This window comes from Aquarana catesbeiana, linkage group LG03, assembly GCF_042186555.1.
Source record: "Aquarana catesbeiana isolate 2022-GZ linkage group LG03, ASM4218655v1, whole genome shotgun sequence".
NCBI classification, from domain to species: Eukaryota; Metazoa; Chordata; class Amphibia; order Anura; family Ranidae; genus Aquarana; species Aquarana catesbeiana.
This window is the reverse complement of record NC_133326.1, coordinates 394151536-394164062: the sequence shown is the minus strand read 5'-3', so window position 1 is coordinate 394164062 and position 12527 is coordinate 394151536.

Below are 12527 nucleotides of genomic sequence, written 5' to 3'. Positions count from 1 at the left end.
CATAAATTTAATTTATTCATAGTTACACATAATAGCTAAAATGTGAAATGCATAAACAATTCATAACATTGTCACCATATTTTACGACATATATGAAGTCCTCTTGCACCCGTGTTTCGGCGTACAGTTTCCTCCTTCTTCTTCAGGGATGTATGACGAGGAAAAATGTATATGTGTTGTTAGGTGACAGAAAGAGTGTAACATTCCATTAAGTTACGTTTTAACCACTTAAGCACCAGACCATTTGACTGGCCAAAGACCAGAGCACTTTTTGCGATTTGGCACTGCGTCCCTTTAACTGACATTTGCATGGTCGTACGACACGGCTCCCAAACAAAATTGACGTCCTTTTTTCCCTACAAATAGAGCTTTCTTTTGGTGGTATTTGATCACCTCTGCGTTTTTTATTTTTTGCGCTATAAACAAAAAATAGTGACAATTTTGAAAAAAACGCATTATTTTTTACTTTTTGCTATAATAAATATCCCCAAAAATATATATAAAAAACATTTTTTTTCCTCAGTTTAGGTCGATATGTATTTTTCTACATATTTTTGGTAAAAAAAATTACAAGAAGCGTTGATTGGTTTGCGCAAAAGTTATCGCGTCTACAAAATAGGGGATAGTTTTATGGCATTTTTATTAATATTTTTTTTTTACTAGTAATGGTGGCGATCAGCGATTTTTATCATGACTGTGACATTATGGCGGACACATCGGACACTTTTTGGCGTGATTTTGGGACCATTCATTCACATTTATACAGCAATCAGTGCAATTAAAAATGCATTGATTACTGTGTAAATGTGACTGGCAGTGAAGGGGTTAACCACTAGGGGGCAGTGAAGGGGTTAAATATGTCCTAGGGAGTGATTCTAACTGTTGAGGGGGTGTGGCTATGTGATTACAGGGAGCGGAGATCCGTTTCCTGTCACTAGGCAGAATGGGGAAATGCTTGTTTAATTTTAGCTTTTCCCCGTTCTTCCTCTCCGTGAGACGATCGCGGGTATGCCGCAAACCGATTCTTAAAGGGCAACGTACAGGTACGTTAATCTGCCTGTACGTGCCCTTCTGCTGACGTATATCGGTGTCAGCCGGTCGGCAAGCAGTTAAAAACAGAAAAGATGTATATATTAGTGAGAGCTGGAACTGCTAGTACTCTACTTCAATAACATAGACATTACAAGGAGGCTTTGTAAGGCTATATGGGGTCACCCAGAGAGCCGACTCATCGTTCCCTCCATATCTCACAGAGGGGAAGTCGCCAGAAGGATTCACTGGGGCCAGAGGTGGAGAGATCCTGAATATTACTGATGGCACTCGACCATGATGAAGGAGGAGATTCTATTTTAAAGAAGGTGAAATCGACTTAAACCAGAGCGTTAAGAGCAAAACGACCGCACGTCCTGACATCCATCAGTAGCCTGCTGGATGAATGATAGATGATATAGCTACACAGGCTTATAAACCAAATTATCTTCATGGAAGATAACAAATTTCTCTATACCCTGAGACGTTATGGTTCTAATATTGAAATTATGTCTATTTCTATTTACGTGTTTTTGTGTACTGTGCACCTCTCCTTTCTCAATAAAATAAGAATGAACTAAAAAAAAAAAAAAAAATAAAGCATGATCCGATTTGCCCCAGCAGGAGAAATGTAAATTCCTTCCTGATACCCATAAGCAATCAGATATTCTCTGGATTAAAAATCTCCATCATATCTCCATTGATTGTCCCTATTATAGAGAGAATGCATTCAGTTCAGCTAAGTAAAAGTGCCTTTTCAAGTTACCCTAGGCAAAACAAACATTTAACTCTTCTACCATGGGGAAGCTCCACTCCACAAGAGCAGTCTTTTTTTGCAGTGTTTAAAAAATATGTAAACCCTACACTTCATATTCCTGATATGTGTCTGTTGTACCATGTACTTGTATGAATAAATATCCTTTTTCTCTTTGCATTCTTTTATATGAAATCCTGGGTGTTCCTGCCACTCCCTCTGCTTTCCTATTAAAAACTGACCACACTAAGGAGAACACACCATGGTTAATTCTCTAGCTGGGAACTCAGCCCGCTCTCCTCCAATGAGCAGACATGTCCTGACATCCCTCTGTACAGCCTTTTACTGAGAAGATCAGTGTGCTACTGTGTCTCCTCCCCTAGCTTGTATGCAGCTCAGAACAGAGGTAATGTGATCACTTACAGTATAAAAAAGTGAAACAAAGTATTTAACATGCTTTTATATCTATACACAAATATTTTGCCTTTTATTTCTACAGTATTTTAAACTGAATGGGTTGTTTACAAGGTGAGGGTTTACAATCACTTTAAGTGTTTTAGCCATCCAGTGTGCTATCTTACATAGCTCCCAACTGTCCCTGATTTCGAGGGGCTGTCCCTGATTTGGATCAAGGTCTCTCTGTCCCTCTTTCTCAGTGACGTAGCATGTGGGATGTGGCTCCGGCCGCCATGTTCAGTGTCCGGCACCCTGTGATTGGGATTGGGCATATGGGGGTCATGTGCGGCGTGGGGCTGGCCTGTCTGCGATCGCCGTTGCTCCTGAAGTCCTGCCTCTGCACATGACCCCCATACACCCAATCACAGTGTGCTGGCAAACACTGTGTGAGCCGCCGGGGCCGCTGTCTTCTCCTCCTCTTCCTCTCCTCCGGAGTCCTGACCGATGCAGGACAAGAAAGTGAGGAATGGATGGACACAGATAGGGGGAGAGAGAGAGGTGCCATATATGTAGTGTCAGTATAGGAAGACTGTAGACAGGACAGTATAGTGGTCAGGGTAGTGTAGTGTACAGTGTAGTATAGTGGACAGTATTGTGGTCAGTATAGTGGTCAGTGTAGTGTAGTGTAGTGGACAGTGTAGTGGTCAGTATAGTGTAGTGGACAGTGTAGTAGACAGTATAGTGGTCAGTGTAGTAAACAGTATAATGTAGTGGTCAGTATAGTGTAGTGGACAGTATAGTGGACAATGTAGTGGTCAGTATAGTGTAGTGGACAGTGTAGTGTAGTGGACAGTATAGTGGTCAGTGTAGTGGTCAGTATAGTGTAGTGGAAAGTATAGTGGTCAGTGTAGTGGTGTGGACAGTATAGTGGTCAGTGTAGTGTAGTAGACAGTATAGTGGTCAGTGTAGTGTAGTGGACAGTATAGCAGTCAGTGTAGTGTAGTGGACAGTATATTGGTCAGTGTAGTGGTCAGTATAGTGGTCAGTGTAGTGTAGTGGACAGTATAGTGGACCGTGTAGTGAACAGTATAGTGTAGTGAACCATATAGTGGACAGTGTACTGGTCAGTATAGTGTAGTGGACAGTATAGTGGTCAGCGTAGTGTAGTGGACAGTATAGTGGTCAGTGTAGTGGACAATATAGTGATCAGCGTAGTGTAGTGGACAGTGTAGTGGTCAGTATAGTGTAGTGTAGTGGTCAGTGTAGTTCTCAGTGTAGTGGTCAGTATAGTGGACAGTGTAGTGTAGTGGACAGTATAGTGGATCGTGTAGTGGTCTGTATAGTCTAGTGAACCGTATAGTGGACAGTGTACTGGTCAGTATAGTGTAGTGGACAGTATAGTGTAGTGGACAGTATAGTGGTCAGCGTAGTGTAGTGGACAGTATAGTGGTCAATGTAGTGGACAATATAGTGATCAGTGTAGTGTAGTGGACAGTGTAGTGGTCAGTATAGTGTAGTGTAGTGGTCAGTGTAGTTCTCAGTGTAGTGGTCAGTATAGTGGACAGTGTAGTGTAGTGGACAGTATAGTGGACCGTGTAGTGGTCAGTATAGTGTAGTGAACCGTATAGTGGACAGTGTACTGGTCAGTATAGTGTAGTGGACAGTATAGTGTAGTGGTCAGTGTAGTGTAGTGGACAGTATAGTAGTCAGTTTAGTGGACAATATAGTGGTCAGTATAGTGTAGTGGACAGTGTAGAGGACAGTGTATTGGTCAGTGCAGTGGACAGTATAGTGTAGTGGACAGTATAGTGGTCAGTGTAGTGAACAGTATAGTGTAGTGGTCAGTGTAGTGGTGTGGACAGTATAGTGGTCAGTGTAGTATAGTAGGCAGTATAGTATACTGAAAAGAATTTCTGCAAGGCTACAGAAATCAATGACTGTTAGTGCTCATAAATCTATGAATAGAAATAATAATCATATATGTTTAGGGGGTTATTTACTAAAGGCAAATCTACTTTGCACTACCAGTGCACTTGGAAGTGCAGTCGCTGTAGATCTGAGGGGGGCATGCAAGGGAAATAAAAAAACAGCATTTTAGCTTGCACATGATTGGATGATAAAATCAGCAGAGCTTCCCCTCATTTCAGAACTTCCCCTCAGATTTACAGCGAGCTACAGTGACTGCACTACAAGTGCACTTTCAAGTGCACTTGCAGTGCAAAGTGGATTTGCTTTTAGTAAATAACCCCCATAGTATATAAGTGAAAAGATTCCATAGTGCAAAAACTAAAAAGTTGTGTTCATATATGATAAGACTGGAAAATTATAGTACTTTAAGACGTGAATATATGTGAAAGACAGCCACCACGGATTGTAGGAAGGCTTACTGGAACAAATGTACCCAAATGGGCATATGCCCAATGAGTCGCCAAAGCTTGTGGTGTAAACACCAGAGGAGGGATCATCCACGCGTATAGTTTATGCCAAGATGCTTCCTTATACCGAAAAGGGCTCCGGCCGGGCTCCGTTTAGAAAGACTGGTGTCCACTAGTCCACTAGTCTCGGTGGGATGTGTCTTTAACCTTGTAACATGCAGTATAACCGAGAAGGAAACAGAAAACTCCACATAGTGTAAATCCGTAGGTATACTAAGTTTAATGTAAAAAAAATGGAAACACTCACATTTGGGAAGAGTAAAACAAGTGCTTGTAATCATGAATGATTGCAATGCAATGATATCAGCAGAGAACGTTCCGATGTGGTTCGTCTAAGGAGACATCATCTGGGGTGTGAGCTTGCTCTAGTCATTGCGTTTATAAAGAAAATATTACCCCAAAATTGTGAATGCCAACCTGTGATTCGATCCTGGCTTCCAAAGTGTATGACTGTGGTCACTTCCTGTCAAAATGGCGCCTGTGCGTGCCTGTCAAGCCTCACTATGAAACGTGGGCTGGATCATGCCTGGTCAGCATAAGGCTCAGAGGGATGTGGAGACGTGAGCAAGTCAAACCTCACTTTCAACAGCGCGTCGAACGTCCGCATCAATGACACCATCAATCTCCCTATTGAAAGTCCTGTGCAGACCAAACTTCACTGTAACCAAGCCTTTAAATATAAACGTCATAAGCATCCAGGACAACATTTATAGGAAATATTGCAACTCAGAGAATGGTGACACCACCCTCCGATGCAAAATGTACTACATAAGGGCAAATATTTAACATAAAATATATTTGGCATAAAAATTAATTGGTTACATGAATTTAAAACATAAAAATAAATAGATATTAGAATGGAAGCCAAGATTAGTCACAAAGTTGTATAACCACATACAATAATGATTAAAAATTAGAAACTGAGCTAATCATATAATATGAAAATATATAAAATATAAAATCAAAGGAGTGTATAAAAAATATATGAACAATATATACAAAAATGGGAAAGTGCATCCTGGACATTATGCATATCTTGTGCTTTGTTAATGAAAGCATTGATGTCCCACTCTATATTCATATATCCAGAAAGTTTCAATGTGTGACACGCCCCTGGTCATGGCTCCGCCTCTCCATGGAGGGATATACCTATCACTGATCAAAAATTTGGTACCCCTTGGGTCTCGATTGTGACACTGTCGATAATGTCTGGGCACATACAGTATCTCACAAAAGTGAGTACACCCCTCACATTTTTGTAAATATTTTATTATATATTTTCATGTGACAACACTAAAGAAATTACACTTTGCTACAATGTAACGTAGTGAGTGTACAGCTTGTATAACAGTGTCAATTTTCTGTCCCCTTAAAATAACTCAACACACAGCCATTCATGTCTAAACCACTGGCAACAAAAGTGAGTAAAAGTGAGTGAAAATGTCCAAATTGCGCCCAAAGTGTCAATATTTTGTGTGGCCACCATTATTTTCCAGCACTGCCTTAACCCTCTTGGGCATTGAGTTCACAAGAGCTTCACAGGTTGCCACTGGAGTCCTCTTCCACTCCTCCATGATGACATCACAGAGCTGGTAGATGTTAGAGACCTTGTGCTCCTCCACCTTCCATTTTAGGATGCCCCACAGATGCTCAATAGGGATTAGGTCTGGAGACATGCATGGCCAGTCCATCACCTTTACCCCCAGCTTCTTTAGCAAGGCAGTGGTCATCTTGGAGGTTTGTTTGGGGTCGTTATGTTGGAATACTGCCCTGCGGTCCAGTCTCCGAAGAGAGGGGATTGTGCTTTGCTTCAGTATGTCACAGTACATGTTGGCATTGATTGACCTTTGGCCAATCATGGCTCAGGGTCCACAAGTCCACACACCACACTATATAAGGCTGCTTACACAGCGCCCGTATAGTGTGTTATAGTGGATGGAGATAGACAGACTGAGCTAGATTAGGCAGGCAAGTTAGTTAGTTAGTGGCAATGTATTTGATATATATATATATATATATATATATATATATATATATATATATATATATACACATATATACAGTCAGACTAGTATATATATATATATATATATATATATATATATATATATATATATATATACTGCAGTTCAGAGTATATAAGTTACAAAATAAATGTAATAATGGTAGATTCTATTAAATTCGCCAGGACAGTTCTGGAAAATATATGAATTGTGGGCCTCAAGTGGCTACCTCAAGAAAATGTCCATACACCAGAGTATAGATCTTTCACTTGAACCTGGAATTCTAGCTACTGCTGCATGGACAAGCAAAAAGCTAACATAAGATTGCTGCCTTGCTATCACGCATGCACGTGGACTGCAAAGTACATTAATTTGCATTTAGAAAAAGTATAATATTTTTTAATAGCATTGCTATCAATCTTCCACTTGAAAAGTTACCAGTACGCATGAAAAAAAAAACAGTTTCAATAAGTGGACTGCCACTAGCTAGCTAATGAATTTCTGGAATACACAAGCACACTCTGTACCACCATCATACAGTGCCTTGAAAAAGTATTCATACCCCTTGAAATTTTCCACTTTTTGTCATGTTACAACAAAAAATATAAATGTATTTTATTGGGATTTTATGTGATAGACCAACACAAAGTGGCACATAATTGTGAAGTGGAAGGAAAATGATAAATGGTTTTCCAAATGTTTTACAAATAAATATCTAAAAGTGTGGCATGCATTTGTATTCAGACCCTTTTACTCTGATACTAACTAAAATCTAGTGGAACCAATTGCCTTCAGAAGTCACCTAATTAGTAAATAGAGTCCACCTGTGTGTAATTTAATCTCAATATAAATATAGCTGTTCTGTGAAGCACCTAGAGGTTTGTTAGAGAACCTTAATGAACAAACAGCATCATGGAGGCCAAGGAACACACCAGACAGGTCAGGGATAAAGTTGTGGAGAAGTTTAAAGCAGGGATAGGTTATAAAAAAACATCCCACGCAAGGAGAGCATTAATCAGAGAAGCAGCCAAGAGACCCATGGTAACTCTGGAGGAGCTGCAGAGATCCACAGCTCAGGTGGGAGAATCTGTCCACAGGACAACTATTATGCCATGTACACATGAGCGGAATGTCTGACAGAAAAAATCTGACGGGAGCTTTTCATCGTATATTCCGATCGTGTGTATGCCCCATCAGACTTTTTACATCGAAAATTCTGATGGACCTAAAAAGAGAACATGTTCTAAATTTTTCCGACGGAACCAATTCCTATCGGGAAAACCGCTCGTCTGTATGCTGTTCCGACCAACCAAAAGCGGCACATGCTCTGAAGCAAATACGAGACAGAAGCTATTGGCTAATGGCTATTGAACTTCCATTTTCTAGTCCCGTCGTATGTGTTGTATGGCACCGCGTTCTGGACAGTCGGAATTTGGTGTGACCGTGTGTATGCAAGACAGCTTGAGCGGAACTCCAGTGGAACTCCGTCGGAAAAACCTTCAGAGTTTAATCCGATGGGAAAACCAGTCGAGTTTACAGAGCATAAGTCATGCACTACACAAATCTGGCCTTTATGGAAGAGTGGCAAAAGGAAAGCCATTGTTGAAAGAAAGCCATAAAAAGTCCAGTTTGCAGTTTGCGAGAAGCTATGTGGTGGACACAGCAAACATGTGGAAGAAGGTACTCTGGTCAGATGAGACCAAAATTTAACTTTTTGGCCTAAAAGCAAAACTATGTGTGGCAGAAAACTAACACCGCACATCACCCTGAACCCACCATCCCCACCGTGAAACATGGTGGTGGCAGCATCATGTTGTGGGGATGCTTTTCTTCAGCAGGGACAGTGAAGCTGGTCAGAGTTGATGGGAATATGAATGAAGCCAAATACAGGGCAATCTTAGATGAAAACCTGTGAAGCCGCGTACACACGAGCGGAATGTCCGACAGAAAAAGTCAGACGGAAGCTTTTCATCATCTATTCCTATCGTGTGTAGGCCTCATCAGACTTTTTTTTCGAAAATTCTGACGGATCTAGAAATAGAACATGTTCTAAATATTTCCGAAGGAACCAATTCCTATCTGGAAAACTGATCGTCTGTATGCTGTTCCGACGGACCAAAAACGACGCATGCTCTGAAGCAAGTACAAGATGGAAGCTATTGGCTATTGAACTTCCTTTTTCTAATCCCGTCGTAAGTGATGTACGTCACCGCGTTCTTGACAGTCAGACTTTGGTCGGACTTTGGGTTGACCGTGTGTAGGCAAGACCGCTTTAATGGAATTTCGTCGGCGTTCCGTCGAGCAAACCTTCAGAGTTTATTTCCAACGGCAAAACCGGTCAAGTGTACGCGGCATTAGTGTCTGCAAAAGACTTGAGGTGGGGTGGAGGTTCACCTTCCAGCAGGACAATGACCCTAAACATACAGCCAGAGCTACAATAGAATGGTTTAAATCAAAGCATATTCATGTGTTATGCCCTGTACACACGATCGGACATTGATCGGACATTCCGACAGCAAAAGACATCGGATTTTTCCCGACGGATGTTGGCTCAAACTTGCCTTACATACACATGGTTGCACAAAGTTGTCGGAATTTCCGAACGCCAAGAACGCGGTGACGTACACCAAGTACGACAAGACTATAAAAGGGCAGTTCAATACCAAGCATGCCACCCTTTGGGTTCCTTTTGCTAATCTCGTGTTAGTAAAAGTTTGGTGAGAGACGATTTGCGCTTTTTCAGACTCGTGGTTTTCAGATCGTTTTTCTGCTGTTCAGTTTGTGCTTGTGGGTTTTGTATCTGTTCTTCAGTGCGTGCAGTGAGTTCCCATTGGTTTATTCAGCGTGTTCTTGTCTGCTCGTTACTGATTTTCAGGTCGCTCTTCACAGGCCTTGCTGTTCTTCAGTGCGTTCTGTTACTTCGTTCTGACCGGCCGACAGTTTTGAAGCCATGTTGCGTGTACATACTCAACATAGAGTTCGTACTGTGCAGGGGCTTGGTGTTGGGGTTCTTACTTTGACACAAGCCCAGTCCATGAACAGAGTGGGGAGGAGTTCATGGACTAAGAATTGGTTGCTCCAGCGTGACCAATTCTGTCACATGCCTTTGCTCCTTGAGATCCGTGAGAATAATCCTGACAATTTCAGGAACTTTCTCAGGATGACGGACCCCGTATTTCACTGTTTGTTGACTTTGCTGATCCCTTATATCAGCAGGCAGGATACCTGCATGCAGCAAGCCATAACTCGGGAACAGAGGCTAGTCGACGCATTGCGGTACTTGGCGACGGGGAAAAGCCTGCAGGACCTCAAGTTCTTGAAAGGCATCTCCCCCCAGGCTCTGGGTATCATTATCCCGGAGACCTGTTCTGCCCTCATCCAGATCCTGCAGAAGGACTATATTAAGGTAAGATTTATCCTTTAACATCACATTTTATTGTATTTAATGTTTGATAATGTATTGTATTCCTTTCATCATTCCCTAAATATCATGATTGCAATAGGCTGTGAATGTCCCCTTTGTCCTCATGCATGCTGGAATTTTTAAACGTTTTTTTTTGTCCTTCATGCATATTTTCCTGGACCTATATCCACCTAGCCTAGCCACTTAACAATGTATTTTGTCAGCTCCATTGTAGTGCTTTACCCTAAACACCCCCTAAAATGTGTACAAATGTTATTTGTGTCCTTAAATTCTGGCAGAGTGCCAGAGGCATTTTTTTGGGGGTCCCAAAATCATTTGGAACCCTGCCTCCCCCAACCGCTAAGGCAACCGATACCAATCCACACTATACCTACCTCTTTTGTGGTCATATTTATGGATGAATTCCCCAAAGCATGTAGTGCAAGGGCCTGCCTGAATACTTTTAAATGGTACTGTTTAAAGTTTTTGTATCCTATTATTATCTTGATAGGTAATTGCAGAATGTTAAAATTGTGCTCCAATTTGTACAGTGTGTATTTATATTTTGTATTATGACACTTCTTACCTGTCCAGTGGGCTGCCAATAGTGTAAGTAAGGAGGGGCTGGCCAAAGTAATACACATTATTTACGCATTCATCTCTCAATGAATTGGAGAGGGTTACCTGTCCAAAACATCTCCCCCCCCTACAATTTTTACAATGGGCCATCAGAGGGGGTGATGAATCTGATAAGAGTACCTTATATTTTTGTCTTTAAATACTCCCTAAAATAAATGTTATACTGATGTTGGCCAAGAATGTTTGTGTCTAATCTACAGCGACTGCACTTCCAAGTGCACTTGTAGTGCACTTGTAGTGCAAAGTGGATTTGCCTTTAGTAAATCAACCCCACTATGTGCATTTTCTAAATTTGGCTTTTAACATACGTCAAAAATTTTAGTCATAAAAAAAAACAGAAGAAATGTAGGGATTTCTGGGTGTTTTAGATTCTCCCTAAAACATCAATGATGTTCTTCATTTTGTTTTGAACATCATTGATGTTTTGCTTTATGTTTTCTAAATCTCTATTACACCCCATTATCTCCCCGATGAGGATCTGGGCACTTTCACTGGTGAAATGACATTCCTCTTCCACAACATCCCGAATACCTACAAAAAAACAAAAAAAAACCCACCATGTATTATAAATATGCAGGCATCCATCTCTTACCTGAGGCTGTGGTCGCAGACACTCACCTGTTGTGGTGACAATTTCTACAACATCTCCCTCCTCCTCCTCTGTTTGGGTTTGAGGGATTTCCCCTTCTTCCGAAGGTGTGGAGTCCCTGGTCTCCTCTGATAAGTGGTGTCCTCCGAGTCTTTTCTCCCCTATGTGAACAAAAGTAGGTATACTTAGCAGAGAAATAGGCAGAAATAGGAAGAGGAAACATTACTTGGAAGTGTTGTACAATTGTCTGTTTTGGCAGAGTTCCAAGCTGAAGCTTTTTTTTGGTCTTTTGTAAAGCTTGAATACTTACCTGTTTTGTGCAAGCTTCACAGATGGAGACACCCCTATATTATTCACTGGAGCACCTGTGTGGGCCCCCTACTAAAAAAAAAGGTGTTCTTTTGTCTCACACTAGTGCTCCTGCGTCCAGATGTGTAAACAGCTGCTGAGTGTCCTCTCCTTACACAGAATCTAGTTTGCATTTCGTTCTAGTTACAAACCCATCTAGACAACAAACTTTTTTTAATAGAAGTAGGCCAGAAAAACGGTATTGAACTGCATCTGGCCAAAACATCGTATTTTAGTGGCCGAACGAACAATGTTTCCTACGAACGATTAATGTGCCCATGAACATGAAAGTTGCCATTTTAAACCGTACAACAGTAAAGAAAAGCACATGGAGCAGCACGAACGTAATAAAAATAAAGAATAGGAACACTGGACAACTACTTACTTTTTTGCAGCACTCTCCTGATCCTTCTATACTGATCGTGCTCCCTTAATTTGAGGTCCGACCACCATTTCCTCAGTTGATCCTTGGATCGTCGTACTCCAAAAATTCCTGTGCAGACTCTTCACAACTTTAGTCATGATCTTGGCCTTTTTGACATTTTGGTTGGAGTAAGGTCCATACTTCCCATCATAGTCAGCCCTCTTCAATATGTCCACCATCTCCTCCATCTCTACAAAGGCCATATTTGAGGCCTTAAATCTTCTCCTCCATGATCATGATGTTTCTGGCTCTGGGCTTTCCTCCTCCTCCTTGTTTCTGCTATTATCATTCACCTGCTCTGTCTCTGCCATGTGCTCTCTCCCACTGCGCCGAAAGAGAAGGGATGGGGAATAGACTAGAAAGGGGCGGGCAGAGTTTCACGCATGCGTAGCGTATATAAAGCGTAACATGCGTGCGTCATACGTACAATCTGTGAGTGAAGGAAGGAGTATCAGAAGCGCTGATCGTGATAATGAAGGTACAAGTTTAACTTGGGCCTATGCTGCT